At 44.0% G+C, this 20,155-nt stretch overlaps 1 long non-coding RNA gene across 2 annotated transcripts; it reads right to left on the bottom strand.

Moving 5' to 3' along the window:
• Nucleotides 1-2,444: 2,444 nt before the first annotated feature.
• On the bottom strand, nucleotides 2,445-19,915 carry LOC117871683. 2 transcript variants are annotated; one of them, XR_004644331.1, is made up of 3 exons: nucleotides 19,877-19,915; nucleotides 18,820-18,919; nucleotides 2,445-2,665 (listed from the first exon to the last, which is right to left on the bottom strand). It is a non-coding gene; the product is annotated as an uncharacterized LOC117871683 (long non-coding RNA). The 2 variants fall into 2 exon arrangements; XR_004644332.1 differs by lacking the exon at nucleotides 2,445-2,665 and adding an exon at nucleotides 7,909-7,996.
• Between the last annotated feature and the right edge of the window lie 240 nt (nucleotides 19,916-20,155).

Below are 20,155 nucleotides of genomic sequence, written 5' to 3' on the forward strand. Positions count from 1 at the left end.
AAATATGGCCAGTTTATTGTCCCCTTGCTGATTTCCAAGGGTGTTTATCCTGCAAAACACATGACCCATTCGAGTAGTTCGATTGAAGTGCTGTGCGGGACTGAAGCTTTACATTTGCCAGACAAAAAGATGTACATTTTGAAAGTCAATCTGGGTTCTTTCCCTCTCCTGTGTCGTCACCAGCAACAAAGAGTCCACAGGCCAAATTTCTGCATGCTAGCTTCAGATGATGACATCCATTACTCCTGCGCTATGTGGCTGCATAGATGTAACTGTCTGCAACATAGCAAACCATTCAGTGGATGGTGCGCGAGAAGGAATAGTGTGGGATGTGAGCTATGTAAGTACTTAAATAAACAAACACAACGGAGTCCAGTTATCTCCCTCTTAGCCATATTGGCTTTGCAGCACTAAGGGGACTAAAATACAGCACAAAGTCATAGCTCTCATTAGAGTCAGCAGTTGTGGCACTGTGCACACAGAGGGAGAAGATCCACTGAGTAAGGAGGTGCCACTTTTACACAGTCACATTCAGAATCGAACCATATTTAAAGAGAGCCACGACCAGCATAATTTTGAACCCATTGGGAACATTCCCTCTATCTGTTTACCAGGGAGTGCCCAGCAAATAATGAAGGCAGCCATTTTAGCACTGTAGATGGACTCTTCATAAACTGACCAATACCATAGCTTGTTTTCTTCTCCAGTGCTTTTGGGTAATTTGGTGCATCTCCCACCACCTATTCTAGAAAAAATAAAATGGTACCTTGGCCCTTTTCATCCTTGCCCTGAGGCTCCTTGGCACCAGCTAGGCTGGGGCAAGGGACCTAAGGGACCCCAGCCTTCATTCTGGGGAATACCCTCTACACCAACTCAGGGCAACCTTTGCAGGAGCCTTGGGTACAAGAGGCATTCCAGAGCAAAGAAGAGGCAGGACAGGGCAGATCAGCATCCAGGGTATTTTTTTTTTTTTTTTTGCCTCTGCCGTGACCCATGAGATCATTGCAATAAGGACACAAGACAAGACAAATGTCGGGGATGTGTTGGGTTGGCCAAACCAGCCCCTGGAGTCCCCAGAATAGGAGAGGCAGCTCAGGTCCCTCTTCTGTTATTGTACAGGCAGGGATCGATCCCTTGATCTCACATTTAGCTTCATCTTCAGAAAGAACGGAACATCTTTGAGTGAATCCTGTGGGCATCGGGTTTTGTATCTTTTGTCCACTGACCTGCCTGCTGCTAAGAGACTGTACTTTTTAATTGTGAAGTAAAATTTATCTTACGTCCATCTCAACAGTAAGGGTAAAGACATCACTGTTTATTTTAGGGAAACTGCCCCTGTTGCCCGCAACTGAACAATCTGGAAGTTCAAAAGATAACAAAAACACTCGACAGCATGAGTACATTGTGAAATGCATCTTTGAAAGATTTTATTTAAATCTGGCATTTCCTTCCCTCGTGCTGGGCATCTTGCTGAAAAGATGAGGATACTCGGGGAGCCTGATCTGTAGTTCATATTCAAACTGCACCCTAAGGATGTACCAGCAGGGAGGCTTTGGGGTTTGAGAATAAACACCCTCCTCTAGTATTTGGGTTCTGTGCGCTTTCTGAAAACAGTTCCAAGTCTGCTGGACTTCTTTAATTCTCAAATGCATCAGCAAGGAGCAGCATCAGCATTCTCACAGAAACTGTAGGTGGTTCCCATAATGGGAATCCCATTTATGGGCTACCACACCCTTGGAACCAAGACGCTAACATGCTGTGCTTTAGGCACTAAAAAGCTTAGCATTCCCTTTTTTTTTTTTAAGGGAAGTATTTCCTGTCCAAGTAATGTTGCCAATTACAGGTGGATCTAATCCAGGAGGGTTACCTACACTGATTGACTTTCTTGTTCAAAACCAAGGCAGGATATAAAAATGGCTTCTGATTTGCTGAGACCTAAGGAGAACTCTCCCCTTCCCCCCACTAGATACTAGATCGCATTCCCTCTCCTGATTAATCCTCCACTACCCTCAATCAATTGACACCCGATGATATGTTTATTGATCCTAGAATGATTTTGCCACGTACACAAAGGGTTGCCCCAGTTTCCTCATTCTGGAACAAGTACTGGCACATGCCTCACGGTTCTCCTTTGCCTTGCCGGGCCCAGTGTTTCCCCCTCTAGGGGTGGAGGATCTGGAGTAAATCAGTCCCACTTCAGAGTGCACTGGGAACAGGAATGTGGTAGGCAAAGACTGCCTAGTTCCAAGACATGGGGGTGCACCACAATAAAAGTACTGGGTGCCATCTTTGCAATTGATCCAGATGTATGTCTTCAGATTTCACACGTAAATTCTCCCCCTCTGAACACCACAAAATGATATTCAGGGTGTGTAGGAAGGTAAGGAATCGAACATATGGTAAAAATAAAAAGATCTCTCTCTTGGACCAGGTAATTTGGAAGGTATTTGGATCAATTTTACACTTTTATTAAATAGCCAGCGAAGTGAAACAAAAGAAATCAGCACCCGCAGAATCTGTACTCTCATAAGGATTTTGCATCGGCACATACAGGGTTTTATTCTGTAGGGATAAGGCTGCTGTCGTAAAGGAGAAGGGCCTCATCATCTGATATTTCAGGAATGTCCTGCGAAGTATCAGAGGCAAAGAGCAAGGGCTGGGACTCCTAAGAAGGAATGGAAAAGAAGCAGAGCATGTAAATTCTCCTCTGTTCATACAAACCAGCCCACAAACTAGTAACTCCTCACTGCTCCCTGAATTTTCACAAGTCATTCTTCTTCTTAACATAAAGTTTACAAACTCTAGAAGCCTGATCCCCAGCGTAGCACTGGTGCCAGTGGCCTCAGCGGAGATGGTTTGATTTACAACAGCTCAGGATCTGGCCCTTATTTCAAAGGGAGAGAAAATAAGGACCAGGAAGGAGAGGGATTGTGAGTAGTGGGATCACAGGAGAGGTCCTTCCCCAGATATGTTGAACAATCACTCACCCGCCAGCAGTCAGCCGAATGAGACATTTCAGACCCTGCTAGTGAGCTACAGTAGCCAATCACAGACATAAAGATTCCCAAGACATTGTCTGTGGCAGCGTAGAGAGCATGACAATCTGACTGCACAAGATGCATTACACAATTATTACTGGCCTTGTTTAAACAAAATGCAAGTTTTGTGGCAAAGGATTTTCTATGTGTAAAACGGACAGTGTTATTATCTTGTATAATAAAACAGAGTGTAGAAATCATGCCTAAGGGGTTATACAAAACTTATTAAAACATCAAAACATCAGGATGTCTAGCAGATCCTACTTTTCAAATATGCATGCACAATTACCACCAATGCACACAAACTTAATATTTGCAAGTAGCAATGGCCCGCTATGAATCTAATACCCAGTTTGCACAGACATTGATCCTGATTTGCATGCATCAATACCCTACTTACCCTTATGTGCACAAATGCCCTCAGAAGCCCAATGACTTTAATACATACACAGAATAGCCCTACACCAACCAGCAGGTACACTTTTTAAAAGCAGGCCTACAATGCCTTCTCCTTCATAAAAATTCCCTAATCCAAGAGACCAGGAGCATATATGCACTATAATAACAGTATTCACCCAGAACAGAAAAGAGCCATGGGATAGGGCTGCCAACTTTCTAATCGCACAAAACCGAACACCCTAGTCCTGCCCCTTCCTCAAGGCCACTCCCCCTGCCCCACCCCTTTCCCATGGCCCTGCCCCCTCAGTTCCCCCTTCCTCGGTTGATCACTCTCCCCCACTCTCACTTACTTTCACTGGGCTGGGGCAGGAGGTTTGGGTGCAGGAGGGCTCTAACTGGGGGTGTAGGCTCTGAGGTGGGGCCAGAAATGAGGGCTTCAGCATGCAGTAGGAGGCTCCAGGCTGGGTCAGGGGGCTGGGGTGCAGAGGGTGAGGGCTCCATCTGGGGGTGCAGGGTCTGGGGTGGGGCCTAGGACATGGGGTTTGGGGTACAGGAGGGGGCTCTGGGTTTTGGGGGGGGTCAGGACTGGGGCAGGGGGTTGGCGCTCAGGGTTGGGGTATAGACTTACCTCCAGCAGCTCCCAGTCAACGGTGCAGCAGGGAGGCTAACGCAGGCTTCCTGCCTGTCCTGGCTCCATGCTGCGCCCCGGAAGTGGCCAGCAGCTCTGTCTCCTAGGCAGAGGTGTGGCAGGCAGCTTTGCGTGCTGCTCTTGCCCGCAGGCACCGCCCCCGCAGCTCCCATTGGCTGTGGTTTCTGGCCAATGGGAGTATGGAGCCGATGCTCAAGGCAGGGTCAGCGTGCGGAGCCCCGTGGCCCCCCTGCCTAGGAGCCGGACCTGCTGCCATTTCCAGGGCGCAGCGCACAGCCAGGACAGGTAGGGACTATCCTGCCTTAGCCCTGCAGCACTGCCGACCGGACTTTTAATAACCCCGTCAGCAGTGCTGACCGGAGTTGCCAGGCTCCCTTTTTGGAAAAGGAGCATACCTTATCCAGCCAACTAAAATGTCTTCAGTGCATATGTTAGGATTATGGAAGCTATAGGTTCTTTGATGGAAGAATACTGTAGTAAAGGATGGGAAATCCTGCACTGGCCCATCAGTGGTATTCCACATGGAAAGATCCATGGTATTAGATGCTGCAAACCTATATTTGCCTTGTATTCTTTCCACTCAAGACAGTGATCCATATTCAAAGAACATGCACTCAAAGCTACATCTAGGAATTATGGCTCCACTTCACCACATGTCTAATAAAGACAGGAAGGTCCCATTGACTACTCACATGCTTAAAGTTAGGCATGCGGTAAAGTACCTTGCTGAATCAGGGTCTATATTATCAAATTATGCACAATTTGGTTATGAATCTGATAGACTAGACTGAACAAAACAATAGACAGCATATTGTAGGGAAGGTGGATTAGATGACTTAACAGCAGAGACAAGCCTGAGCTCAAGTTTGAATCTGGATTTGAGCTACCCCTATGGTTGGGGTGAGCTCAGAACTGAGGGTTTGTTTCTGCCTGTTATTAAAAGATCACTGTTTTAGGATTGAAATCATATCAATTATACCCCATGGCTGAAACTGAAATTGTTAGTGTCTTTTCTCATCATTGAAGGGTTAAATACTTAATAACCACACATAGTAATAAACCTTCTATCTTTATTATATCAAAAACACAAAGAAAATGGCAAGTTAGAAAACCAGTTTTAACCCGTATGTTATCCAATAGAAAGAATGGACTGAGTTAGACCAAACAAACAAAAATGAAAAGACCAGCTGACTTACAAAGCTGCTACTTTGGTCAAATCAGGTTTCCCAGTACTAAACATTAACAAATTCAGACAGACAAGAAGACAGGAAAAGGGGAGAAAGAGACTCCTCTTTACTGTCAGGCAGAAGGCAGATGGTGAGGATTGTCAGCTATGATGCATGGTAGGCTGTTATCCTTTAGCCTTGGCACATAAGGGACAACAGAAAAACAAAGAAAAGGATAGATACAGAATAAACCAAACCAATAAAAAGCCTTTCTTTCAAAGTATCTTGGCAATTTATAACTTGCAGTGCAAAGGTGTCCATAGCATCTTTTCCGGTAGACTCCTCAAAGCAATAGCTTTAATGCAATCTCAAAACAGTTCAGTTACTCTAGTTCTCAATACAAAAACGCCAGCAAGCATTGCATTCCTTCTTGATGTTACTCTGGCTAGGGGCAACAAGATTCCTCCCAGGATTCCAGAGTAGAGTTCATTCCAGAAGGTCTTAGCCTCTTTACAGTCCTTAAGGGTTCAGGGGCCCAACTTACCTCTTATAGGGTGTATCTACACTAGACACTTAAATCGACCTATGTTAGGCCAGCTTACAACCACTGCAGTAATTACTACGGTGGTGATGTGCACACTACCCTCCTCCTGTCAGGAGTACACGTCCACACCTGGAGCACTTACACCGACTTCAGAGGGGCAGTGTGGGGGGCTGAGAGCCCAGGCTCTTAGCTCCGCATGCAGTCCCTGCCAGGAGCCTGGCTGCCCCCTTCTCCCCCCCGGCTCTCAGCGGGGAACTCTGCACCGGGCCCTAGCAGGAGCCAGGAGCCTTGGTGCAGATGGGCTCCCAGCAGGGAGTGGGGAGCTGGGAGCCTCTGGGCAGCACCCAGGCTCCCTGAGGGAAGCCAGGAACCCAGGCAGCAGCCCATCTAGGAGCGGGGAGTTGGGTGGGCACATCTCAGCTTGAAGTAGGGAGCCCAGGCAGCAGCTGGGCTGGGAGCAGGGAAACGGAACCCGGGGTGCAGCCAGGCTCCTAGCAGGGAGGAGGGCAGGTGCAGCCCATCTGGGAGTGGGGAGCTGGGGGTCAGCCAGACTCTAGCTGGAGCTCCCATCCACCCCAGTGACAGCCTGGCTTTCTTGTCCATTTCATGACTCCAGCATGGAGCAGCCAACAGACAATATTAGTAATACAGTTGATCTTACATCGACCTAACTCTGTAGTGTAGACCAGGTTCTGGGGCTTATCTACACTACCCGCCAGATCGGTGGGCAGTGATCGATCCAGCAGGGGTCGATTTATCGCGTCTATACTAGACGTGATAAATCGACCGCTGAGTGCTCTCCCGTCGACTCCAGTACTCCACCAGAACGAGAAGTGTAAGCGGAGTCAACAGGAGAGGGGCAGGTGTCGACTTACCGCAGTGAAGACTCTGCAGTAAGTAGATCTAAGTACGTCGACTTCAGCTGTGCTATTCCCGTAGCTGAAGTTGCGTATCTTGGATCGACCCCGTGCAGTAGTGTAGACAAGCCTTTAGACTCCACAAGGGGGAATGAAGCAACTCAGGTACACCGTGGAGTAGTTAACTCACTGAGTATATGGGAGGCAGTTAATTAGGCAGGGAAGCACCTGGGTGCAACAAAAAGCTAAGAACCTCAGTTAGACAGGGACTCCTGAGAATGAAGGGAGCTTCAGAACAGGGGAGCTCCCAAGCTGAACTCCTAGGATACAGAGACTGAATTAGGCAGAAGCAATGCTTCCAAGGCAGGAAGATTGAGCTGGGCAGAATCTGTGCTCCCAGCGCAGGGAGTGTGGGTTCAGCGAAAGGCAAACTCCTAGGGCAGAGAGCCTAAAGGGGGACTCTGGAAACTGAGAGCTCCCTGGGGAGCCTACCAGGCCAGGAAGCTGGAAGAAATACTTCAGGAAAGGGAAGGATTCTTCTGTGAGAGTCATCCTATTGGGATGACTGCTAACGGACCTCCCCCAGCCTAAGGGGAGGATCCACAGGGCCTGGAAACCAAATGATTCCGGGGGACAACTAATGAGATAACAGGGACGGGAGTGAAGTCAAAGGGTCAAACGAAGCGAACCTGACGGGGACACTGAGCAGAGAACCCTGGACAGTGCCCACTGCTCCTCAAAGGCGTCAAGGGAGCCAGCAGATGCCGCCCAGAGGAACTCCGCCCAGGTGCATGAGCGGACGGAGGATCAGAAACAGGCCCCACAGTCACAGGAGACCCCGTCGGCCAACCTCCTCTCCCTGGTTTTATAGATGGCATTTTGGCCAGGGCTAGGAGGAGGTTGACCAGGAGGTCCTGTGACTTTGTGGGGCCACAGATGGGGAGTGCATAGATAAGGAGGTGAGGGCAAAAGTGCAACCAAAAACGTAACAGGATATCTAAGAGGAGCCGGAATAGGGGCTGCAACCTGGCGCACTCCAAGTAAATGTGCGCCAGGGTCTCTCTCACGCCGCAGAAGGGGCAGATGTCCAGGACGGGGATGAACCGCACCAAGTACATGCCGGTGCTCACGGCCCCGTGAAGGAGCCACCAACTGATATCCCCGGTGGGCCTCGGGACCATGGTACAGTATAGGCTGGCCCACCAGGGCTCCTCACTCACCTGTGAGAGTCATGGTGGGCAGACAGCCCAGAGAGCCCAGCCTGGTATTTTGGGGTGGCCCTTGGGAGACCTCCATAGCCTCTAACATCAGAGGAAGACTCCACCCCAGCAGCATCCGCAGACCTGAGGCGAGAGCAACCAGAAGAAGATCCTGGCTGGAGACAAATACCCAAGAGAGGTGACAGGCTGAACCCCTCAGCCAGGAAGCTGAGATAAAAAAGTGTTGTGTATACCTGTGTTCATCTTTCTGTTAAATAAAGGAGTCCCTCCACAGAGGATATTCTTTAATACCCACAGCTGGTCTGGACTTGTTTATACTCTGGGTGGAGGGAAATTGAGGCAGGACTCACCTGCAGTGCTGTGCCTGACCACAGAGGGGCAAGCTGGGGTGATCTCCTATGCCTTCACAAGTGCCATGTCCAATAGTTACATGAGATCTATCATTTCCACTCTTAGGAGAGGGCTAGCCATGACATTTGGATCTAATCCCTATGCCACCAAAATTAGTGGTGTTTGGCTCAGAGTGAGGCTTAATGCTGGTGCTCAGATACCACTGTGATACCAAAGGCATATTAGGAATAAACATAGAGGGGGGAGAGAGAGAGAGAGAGAGAGAGAGTATTTTAAACTGGAATCTCTATATCTCTAACTGGTTACTGGATTTTTCACAAATTACTGGCAATACGAGTGGCTGCTAATAGAAGCAGTCAGATAGGATAATGGACAAGTCTTTCATCTGCCATAAGATACTGAGCTACTAACTAGCGTTATTATCATGCTGGTATTTGAGAAGGTCACTGTAAAACGAATGGTACCACCGCATCAACCAAAATTAATTTAAATTATTGTTCACTAGGAAATTCTCTTCCACCTTTCTCGCACTCATCATCCCTTAAAGAACACAGGAGCACAGGAGTGCCAGCCTGGATCAGACTCAGGTCATCTAGCTCAATATCCTGTTGCCAACATGATGCTTCAAAGAAAGGGGCAAGAAATCTCCTAATCCCTAGTCATTAGAGATTGGCTTAACTTGAAACCTGAGGTTTAATCTCTCTTCCAAAATTTAGGATAGCATTAACTGTTATAATGCTGGATATTCTTGTTATCCAGACAGACGTCTAATCCCTTTGTGTATCCTGAAGCAACATTATTGACCTTTTCTCAATAATTTAAGAAGTGGGAGTAGGGGAAAGATCAAATATTGACAAAACGGCCAGCCCTTTTATATGAATAAATTGCAGTTTATTCCAAAAATAGTGGTGTTTTAATAGCAGAGACTAAGATATAAATTATTTCCAATATTGTATTGCTGATCTCTCCTGTGTTAATAACCCATTATATTTATTGTGTTACCTTTATTTTTAAGAACACAAACTATTACATAACATTCTTTCAATCACCCCTTCATCATATCACATGGAATATCAACAGTAGGTTCAACTCATCTCAACAAGCAATTTAAAAGAATTCTTATAACATGGTCAATTGTTCTATTTTCTTGAGCAAGGTCATCACTAAGACAAATGCCTAAAAAGAATCTGCTGTCTTACATGATTCGTGTTTCAGGATGATGGATTTCTACAGAGGGGAGGTTTTACAAATGCTACATTTCGGGGCGAGGGGAGCAGGGTTCTGCTGTGAATTTTTCGTTTGCCCTCTGACTTGTCCCTTTCTACGTTCCTGCTTCAGTGGGGAGCCAGATCATCAGCACGGAGTTATCTCCAATTTCCTTTATGAAGGAAGGCCTCATGTAAGACAGAATTTGCTTTTTCAAAAGACTTGTTTCTTCCCCCTCTCAGCTGACATGACTCGATGAAAAGTTAATGCCAAACTGAGCATAAAGGAAGGTTAAGCCAGCTCCTGAAGCAACCTCCAGGCAAAGCCACTGTTCCCTTATTATGAAAAGGTGCTGTAGGGTGTTATTCAGAGCTGATGTAAATCAGAATGGCTCCACTGAAGTCAACAGAGCAATGCTGATTTACTCCACCCAAAGCCGCAGCCACTGTCTATATAGAAATGTTGAACTCTTATTTTTCAGATTGTGAACTTTTAATTATTGTATTAAAATTGTCAACTGTCAAATGCTTTGAAATAATTTAATATCCCCACTCTTCTTACAACCTGTTTATTGATATTCATGAAGTGAATCCCCACATGATGTCTAGACTGAATGTCAATATGGTTTATAGATGGAAAGAATTAATAATTGAATTCAGAAATTATTTAATTTTACTTTAGTAAAAGACTAGGCAGGACAAGACCAATATGCCCTTTAAATAAATTGACGCATATGTAAGCACAGCCTGGTGAAATCATTTTAGCAATCAATGATCAAAAACACTGACATGGCAGATGTATTTTAATAAATACAATCACCTTGTTAAAATAAGTTTGCCAGACAAAATTCCTTGCCCCTTTGTCTGACAAGAATACAACATGTAGACAGTTCTTCATTATGCACTGGAAATGCTATTGGGAGACCTACAATTTATTAGCTTGCATTGACTGAATAACTGACATATAATGATTGGGGAGAAAAAATTGACCAAAGAGAGATGATCACAGTAGCAGGTTATGGGCTTGATGCAGGAATTGCAAAGTGAAATTCTTTGTCCTGTGTTATTCTTGAGCTCAGACTAAATGATCATACTGGTCTCTTCTGGCCTGAAAATCTATGAACCTATGTTCATCTGACAATCGAATAACGGTGTGTAGAGACCTGAAATGTCTCCATTTGAGAAAAGAATACTATTCTTTCAAAAATGAGGAACATCTTCTCCATGTAGGAATTAGTATAAAGTGAGTCCTAACCTAGAGAAGAGGAGCAGGGACTGACCATCCTGGTAGTGAGCTGCTTAACAAAAATGTGCACAGATCCCAAAACTATCAACAACTTGCCAGGGAGAGAATTCAGACAGCATTTGCCTTGTCCCTAATATAATCTGTTAATCTGCCCCTCACCCATCTCTGAAGGACCTGGGAGCCTCTATTCTGATAAATATAGGGCCTGATCCAATGTCCATTGAAGACAGTGAGAGCTTTTCCGTTGACTTCAGCGAGTATTGGGTCAGGCTCATGGACAGAGAGCTATTACCTTCTGGATTGTTGAGTAACATAACATGAGAGGCCAGAGCTCCTGTGATACAAGATTTTCCTGATTTTTCTTTTAGTTGGGAATCAGTGATTAAATGAAACCTCATTGATGATGGTAGCATTTACCATATACTTTGGTCTGGGTCTCAGTTTTGTATAATCCTCTCTCTCTCTTTTTTTTTTTTTTACAGTAAGCACAGCATCACCTTCACAATGGTATCTGAACATCGTGGTCCGGGGAAGGGGAGAAAGCATTTTTATTGGGTTTATTGGCCTGCACAAGAGCTGAGTTAGCTAATAGTTAATGTTTTCTTTGAGTAGGGCACATATTAACTCCTTACAAATGTTTCCACAGCAGTTCTGTTCAATTGGAATTTAGTACAGAAATCACCTTCAGCGTGACATTAACACTTTCCAAGTGTTCAGACAAAACTAATAAGCCTTGTTAACCACTGGGTTGGATAGAATAAAATACAAAGAATCTAGTCAAGAGATATACTTTGTGCATAGGGTGTACTGTGGATGGTCTCAAGGTTCAAGATGTACTAGAGCAGTGATTCTCAAACTGTGGGTTGGGACCCCAAAGGGGGTCGTGACCCCATTTTAATGGGGTTGCCAGGGCTGGCTTAGACTTTCTGGGGCTTGGAGCCAAAGTCAAATCTTGAGCCCCACCACGCAGGGCTGAAGCCTGAGGGCTTCACTTATAACGCAGTAAGATTTTTTGGCTCCCGAGGACAGCGTTATATCGAGGTAGAGGTGTACCTGAGGGCTTCAGCCCTGGATGGCGGGGCTCAGGTTACAGGGCCCCTGTCTGAGGGTGAAGCATTTGGGTTTTGGCTCTGGCCCCCTACCCGGGGTGGTGGGGCTCGGGCGGGCTCAGGTTTCTGTCCCTCCTCCTGGGGTCATGTAGTACACCTCTACCTCGATATAATGCTGTCCTCGGGAGCCAAAAAATCTTACCACGTTATAGGTGAAACCGCGTTATATCGAACTTGCTTTGATCCACCGGAGTGCGCAGTCCCGCCCCCCCGGAGTACTGCTTTACCACGTTATATCCGAATTCATGTTATATCGGGTCGCGTTATATCAAGGTAGAGGTGTAATTTTGTTGTCAGAAGGGGTCACGGTGCAATGAAGTTTGAGAACCCTGTAAAGACATCTAAATCTGACCAGAGGAGAATGTCAATTAGCTTTTAGCCGAAAACATGGTGAGACCAGCAATAGGTGCCAGACACCTTTGGACCCATCTCAATAGAACAAAGATTAGTAATAACAACAGATCTCCTAGTTGCCTTTTAAATAGTACATAGAATTTATTTGAACTCCAGGTTACTTATATCAGTTCATATGGTGTCCATGTTTACTTGTCAGGTACTGGAGGCTGCAGTCAGAAAGACATACATTTATGTCAGTTTGGGGAGTGTCCTAGAGTCTAAAGGATCAGAGAGCCACAGAAATTAGAGCTAAAAAAATGGTTAGGCAGAGTTGTTCAGATCATTCATAATGCAAGTCAAAGCCATTCAGCTCTTCAGTTCTTTGAGAGAGGGACTGTCCCTTACTCTATGTCTGAGCAATACTTAGCACAATGGGGCTCTGATTTTGGATGGGACATATAGGCATTAGTGTAATACAAATAATAAGAATCCGTGCCTCTCCTAGGTAATTTCACCACACTCTAAATATTGGCCAAGCTCTCCTCTTTATTTGACATTCAAGAACTCACAACTTAAACCTGGTCCACACTAACCCCCCACTTCAGACTAAGGTACGCAAATTCAGCTACGTTAATAATGTAGCTGAATTTGAAGTACCTTAGTCCGAACTTACCGCGGGTCCAGACGCGGCAGGCAGGCTCCCCCGTCGATGCCGCGTACTCCTCTCGCTGAGCTGGAGTACCGGCGTCGACAGCAAGCACTTCCGGGCTCGATCCAGGATCGATTTATCGCGTCTAGACAAGACTCGATAAATCGATCCCAGAAGATCGATCACTTACATCCGGACCAGGAAGTAAGTATAGACGTACCCTTAGTCAGAAAATGATGAGATAATTGTCAGCATTTCTTGACTCAGATATGAGTCCTTATAAGTCAAATAAAGTTCAGGCGTACTTGTGGCACCTTAGAGACTAACAAATTTATTAGAGCGTAAGCTTTCGTGGGCTACAGCCCACTTCTTCGGATGCATATAGAATGGAACATATACAACATATAAGTCTTACAACTCCCACCTGTTCATGCTCTCTGTATGTGTGTATATATATCTCCTCAATATATATTCCATTCTATATGCATCCGAAGAAGTGGGCTGTAGCCCATGAAAGCTTATGCTCTAATAAATTTGTTAGTCTCTAAGGTGTCACAAGTACTCCTGTTCTTTTTGCGGATACAGACTAACACGGCTGCTACTCTGAAACCTGTCAAATAAAGTTGAGCACTGCACCGTTTCCTATGGGGTTTGTATTCTGGGAGCTCAATGAGTCTGCCTGAACCCTTCCTGCTATGTTCAAAGGGATGTCTTAGGAGGACAAGGGGCGAGAGTAGCAAAATGGGCTGAAGAACAAATAGCTGTGCTCATATATCCACACGTAGCTGAGGGTTTTGATGCCATTCATTCTTTAATTTGACCACTGACTGTAATCCTTTGGCTTCTGCAGATAGACACAGACGACCTTCTGAACATTCTTTGGCTGACAATCCAGAAAATGTCATTGTTGTAAAGGCTAATGAATCTTGAGACTTGCTGCCCTGGAGGCTTGTCCCAGGTTGCTCAGTTCTCAGTCCCACCATCCTTTTCTCCCACCTAAGTTGGTCTCATTTTACTACACTGGCAATACTCATCTTAATGAGGCAGCATTAACGAGGCAGAGAGAGCCTGACCTTGACAGTTCATGGTGGCCCACATTCACTCAAATTACAAATAGGGCTTTTATTCTGGGGGAGGTGGGTTATGTCCTTTTCCAAATTGTGCAGACAAAGATATAATAGCACAGTAGTCCTAAATCAAATTACAGATGCTATAGAGTTGGTAATTACTCCAGATATGGACTAAAGAAGTAGGATATATGATGCTTGTATACCTTTATGTGCTATCATATATTAGCATCCAGTGACACCCTGGCAAGAAAGGTTTGTGTTCTGAATAAACTAGCTCTCCTGGAAGTATGGGGACTGCATTTTAAACATTCTTTTAGTGTCAACTTTGTTTCCAGCTTTTTGAAAACCGCAACAATAATATCTATTTATAGGCCTTGATCTAGTCCCATTAAATTAGTGGGAATCTTTCTATTAATTCCAATGGTCTTTGGATGACGCTCATAATGAGTTCACGACACTGATAACCACATGCCGCTATCTGTTGGTAATGTATACTTTGTCTATTTTATGTATACATAATAGTACCTTCAACCAACAACCATCTGGAAATGACAGCTACACGGAATATCTTGAGAGCTGAGAGTAAATGAAGATTATTCATCTTATTGGTCTTCTTTAACTGACACAACATATTGGCCTGATCCTAAGAAGCGCTGAGGACTTTCATCTCCATGGAAACAAATGGGAGTTGCAAGTGCTCAGCACTACCCAGAATCATGGTCTGTGTGACTCTAGTTGATTTCAAATACAAATCATTAACTAGGTGTGGCCAAACTTATGGGGTTAAAAAAAGAACTGACCCAAGTGAATCAGAATTAGACTCTTTGAGCAGATTTGAAAATGTTCAAGTTGCTTTTTATTATTATTATTATTATTTATTTTTCATTATTCATAATCTGGTTTTCACCTGACCAGGAAGTGAATGTGTCAAAACACCATGAGAAAAACTGTACTTGGGGAATCTGCAGCCCAATCAGAAACAGGAAGTGTTGGAAATCATCACTAGATTTCCAGTCCAATTTTGCAGATGAAACATTCAGATAAAGCTTGTGTGATACCTGGCTGTCAAGCATCTCAGCATGTTCCCAATTACCTCCACAGTGGCAGGAAACATGGAAATGAGATGGAGCTTTATTGCAAATTGTTCACCACATGTGGGATCAGGAAGGAATTTTCCCCTGGGTCAGACTGGCAATGACCTTTGGGGCTTTTTGCCTTCCTCTGCAGCGTGTGAGTGCGGGTTACTTGCTCAGATTATCTGGGTATATCTCCTTTAATCATTTCCCTGCCATTGCAGGGGCCTTAGGCACTGATGTGCCTCGGTCATTCCTATTCTCTGCCTATGGCATATAACAGGGGTCGACTACGGTTGGCACGCGGCTCGCCAGGGTAAGCACCCTGACGCGGCAGGTTCGGCCAATCACGGCCCCCACTGGCCGCGGTTCGCCATCCCGGGCCAATGGAGGCGTCGAGAAGCAGCGCGGGCGAGGGATGTGCTGGCCGTGGCGAGCCAAGTGCCAAACGTTGCCGACCCTTGGAATATAATATTCTAATCTCCTGTGGGCTGTAATACTGGGTCTCACTTCCATTGATGGGTTTAATATGCAGGTGCTGGGTGGTGTTCGTGGCCTGTGCTATACAGGAGAGCAGACTAGATGATCTGGTGGTCCCTTCTGGCTTTAAACTCTCTGGCTTTAAACAACAGAGATATCCTCAGCTGATATAAGAGTGGCATCTTTCATCTTTGTTTAAAAAAAATAAATGATCAATAATTTCCTGTGCTATAAAACTTGGTTCAACTTCTGCTGACACTGATAAAGTAGGAAACCTTTGCCTCGTTGACCCCAATAGTTCTTCACCAATTCCCAGAAGCTGATGATCTGGCACAAAATGTTGATTTGACCCAGATAATTAGAAAATCAGGATTTAACCTATTGAAAAGCTCTGAGAAAAGAGGAACATCTCACAGCTGAAAATGGCCAAGTTGTTCCTTAATTGTGTTTCCTTAGGGAGCCATTCCAGGCCAACTATAGAGAAAACTTTGTCACCAACATCCATTAGTTTCACCAGAATAATTCCCTGAGACAGACAAGCTGACTGAAAGGCTCAGGAAACCTATTCCAAACCCCTGGAAAAGGGGTACCATTATTTCTGCAGAATTTATAGTTTCATTGAAGCAAGTTTTTATAAGGAATATTCACATTATTTATTCAGCTGCCCTAGTAATTGTAAGGGATAATGTTATAAGAATGCCCTGTTGGCAAGATGCACTACCATGTAACTACAACATTCCTTTTAGAAGCCACATGTTCTTACTCTATCACTCACCACTCGCTCCTGAGCATTTGAATGCAAGCAGAACCACAAATTGCCAGAGGTAATAGAGCTTGTCACATAATTTGCTTCCTCATAACCTTTATTCAGGACCTAGCCATTCTGTCTCTGGATGACTCTACATTAGAGCACTGTGAAATGGTTGTAATGAAACCCAGAACAATGTAGCTGTTTTCAGGCTTCATTGCAAGTGTATCAAAAGTTTCAAACCTAGGCCCATGTTTTGAATGAACATGAACATGGGCCAGTTTATTATTCTGGATCAAAGGAACAAAGCAAACCCCCAGATTCCACAGGGTTAGATTTGCCAAAATCTGAACTTTGTATCCAACTCTCTTTGAATTTTAGGGCAGATGGGGAAAGAAATCAAATTCCTAGATCCAAATGTTCCTATATGATTTTGGTTCCAAACAGAATAGAAAACCAGAAGTGATTTTTGTTGTTGTTCTCAAATAGATATTGCTGGAACTCATGAGAACAGCTGTTTACATGAGATTTAAAGCTAGATAGTGGAAATCTCACAACAACAGCTGATCATGCTAGATTTCCAACATTTCAGATGGCAGGAATCTCATTAAAACCGTTGGTATCATGAAGCAGCTGCCATTTTAGGTTGAAATCTCCTAATGATGATGAAGATAATGATGATGATAATAATACCCATCTCTTACACAGTGCATTTTATTAGTATATCTTAAAGCAGCTTACAAAGGAGGTCAGCATCAATACCCCCATTTTACAGATGGGGAGACTGAGGCATAGAGAAACGAAAAGTGACTTGACAAAGGTCACCCAGCAGGCCAGTGTCAGAGTCTGACATCCTGCGTCCCAGACTAATGTTCTATCCACTAGGTCACACTGCCTCCCCCATATAACAGTTTGCAAGATTTTTGCATCCCGTAATCTGATCCTGAACTCTAATCTTAATTTGACCTCACATCCAAACTCTTAACCCTATTTTAAATAATATCCAAATCCAGATCAGGACAAAACCTCCAGTTGATATTAGAGATGGGAAATATAAAACCACATGAAAGTTGCCTGGTTTGGTGTTTCATCAGAAATTTGAAACTGAGCCCTGGATTGTTAAAATGTTTGCTGAAATTCACAAAATGTCAAGCTACCCTGGGCTCAGTTTGCATCCACACAAAAAACAGTACAAAAACAACCCTGTATGGGTTTTCATGGTTTCAACTAAAAATGGCCCCAGAAAATAAATCACGGTTTGTTTTAATATAATTTCCTAGGTTTGATTTAAAAAGAAAAAAACCCTGTTAAATCTGTCATATGCAACTGGAACAAATCATCCAAAATGCAAGAGGCAATTTTTCCAATAAACTTGGCCAAATCTGGCTGGATTTTCACAGAGACAGCCATGTGTTCCTCTCTAACTTTAGGATTATCTTTGTGCCAAATTTCAAGTTCTTGCTGCAAACCATGGAGATGATAGAGCTGAACCATAGAGAGGAGGAAAATCGGGAGTCAAGTGGCTACATGGGAAGGAGCTCAACCAGTCTTTCATTTCTTTACTTGCTCCAATTGAGTCAGAAATACGATGGATGTTTCTGACTTGAAGCAACGGAACAGCAGAAAAAAAGGAGCCAAAAATAGGAAGGCTGCACAGAAGACAGAGATTTGTATTAGTCTGTGAATTTAGTCCGACTTTGGTTTCTCTACAAAGGAGCCAAGCAGTGCCAGCCATAATGTGGTTCTTGTGACCAAAGCCTTCAATGGGATTTAGATCAAGCCCCTAGTGAACCTCCACTTATAGCAAAATTATTATGCAGAAAAACAAAACTGAGGCACCATGGAAGCATTTCACTGTGCTTGTTCTTTAGACTGCATCCTTTTTGTTTAGCTATATCAATGCCTTGTGGATAAATCTGACATACATTCAATTAAATGGCTCTAGTGCCACCTTACCCCTAGGCACCCTATGTCGAAATCAGCATTGCCACGTTTAAACTAGCACTGGTGCAGACAGTTATTATAGCCTAGATTAGGGAAAGATAGGTCTTAGAATGGTCTAATAGGTCTAAGATAGGTCTTAGAATGTGCAGTCTAGAACTTTTCAGCTTGGTTTCATTTGATACAGAAATGTTAGGAAAGCCAGTATTTTAATACTGGGTATTGTCATCAGATAAAAACATGTGAATTATTGAGCTGAAGAAAATATTGTTTCTAAAGAGATAACATCCTATGGTTACTGATAGGATTTTTTTCCTCCGATGATGTATGAATTGAAGCTAACAGAAGGAGACAATAACTTGCAAATCCTTTGATTAATCATTTCATTTGGTCCTCTCTTAAAAATAATAGATGGGTCCAGGAAGGCAGTTTGCCATAAATATTTGCAAGAGTAGTGTGAGCTCAAAACAAAATAGAATATCAAGAGGTATTCAATGTATTGTAGGCATCTGGTCTGTTTTCTCAGGAATATTAGCATGGAACTATCATCTGATTATTATCACCATACGTGAACATCTTAAAAATCAGTCTGAGTATATCTGATTGAAGGGGGGTTAAAAGGAAAAATTCTGCCCTACAGTACAATATTAGTGAATAAGGTATTTAAACACAGCACTCTAACCTTGATGATCTGTATCTATTCACATACACAAAAGAAAAGAAGTAAGGAAAAAGTACCACTTTCAAGTTGCAACGTGCTCAAGATAATTCTTTCTCAGCATCTTTGCTTCACTACTCCAGTCAATTTAGATTCAACGAGTTGCATCATTCTGTAGGACTTAAAACAGGTGAAAGAAATGTCTGAATTAGTTTTGATGAAAACCCTACCATCCCTGTCCTGAATGGTTTCATATCTTTTGTGACAGATAAGGGTTATAACACTCCCATGTATGAAAAAACCCCAAACAAACAAACAAACAAAAACCTGATCTAGTATGGTGCTTTAAAATATGTTGTTTAATATTTACACAATAAGAACTGAAAAAAGCCTTCAGAAAATATTGCTAAGAGCCACAGCAATATTTAGGGGTATTATTTCACTTGGATTAGCCCAACTTAATAATGTTTGATGTGTACTCCTTTCATTCTTTTCTAAGTCTCCTGTACTCTCCAATATTACACCCTGATTCAGCATGGTATTTAAATACCTTGCAGAATGGGGCCATCAGGGAAGTGGTACTTTGAAAGGGACCCACATTTTCAAAATGGAGTAGCTTAAATTTGAAGAGATAAATAAATGGCCTGAATTTCTGAGGCTCTGAGTACTGGTGGCACACACTGAAGTCCACAGGGAGTCAGTGGGAGCTGTACATTTAATAGCTGAGTGATTTCTGACGGCTTCTTGAGGGATGGATGGAGACTGCAGTGTAGAATGGCAACATAGTCACCGGTGAGAATTTATGGAAGCCAGAGGACCTGAGATAGGGTTAGTGGAGGTCAGGTTGTCTAGAGTGGCTCATGAACATGCATGCCAACCTCAGAGCACACTGTTAAGAACCAGGGCACAAACCCCAAACTGGTCGTGGGTTCTATACTTAGATTTCACCAACCAAGGATCAAGTGTGAACTCCTCAGGCACTACACCAGCCTTAACATGGAGTCACAGATAGTCCCCTGGGGCACTCCAGCCTATCTTGCCGCTCAGGCAAGCTTGCCTTTGTGATAGGTAGTCCTTTATACCAAAAATCACATCAATATTCAGTTTACTCCCAGTCCCAAAGGACTGGTTACTTACCCCAGGTCAGTTGCACCTCTGATCTCAAACCGAAGACAATGCTTGTAGCCAATCCTATAACAAATTAAATAAAGATTCATTAATTAAGGAAAAGAAATGAGAGTTATTTACAAGGTAAAAGCAGGTTAACACACACACAAATGAGATGCAGTCTTAGGTTTCAAAAAGTAATAGAAGCTGATATAATGTGCAAGCTCTATGGGCTTGTCTATACGGCGCGCTAAATCAGTGCTGCTGCGATCAATGCAGTGGCGTCAATTTAGTGGGTCTGGTGAAGAC

The sequence above is a fragment of the Trachemys scripta genome, chromosome 2 (genome assembly GCF_013100865.1).
Source record: "Trachemys scripta elegans isolate TJP31775 chromosome 2, CAS_Tse_1.0, whole genome shotgun sequence".
NCBI lineage: Eukaryota > Metazoa > Chordata > Testudines > Emydidae > Trachemys > Trachemys scripta.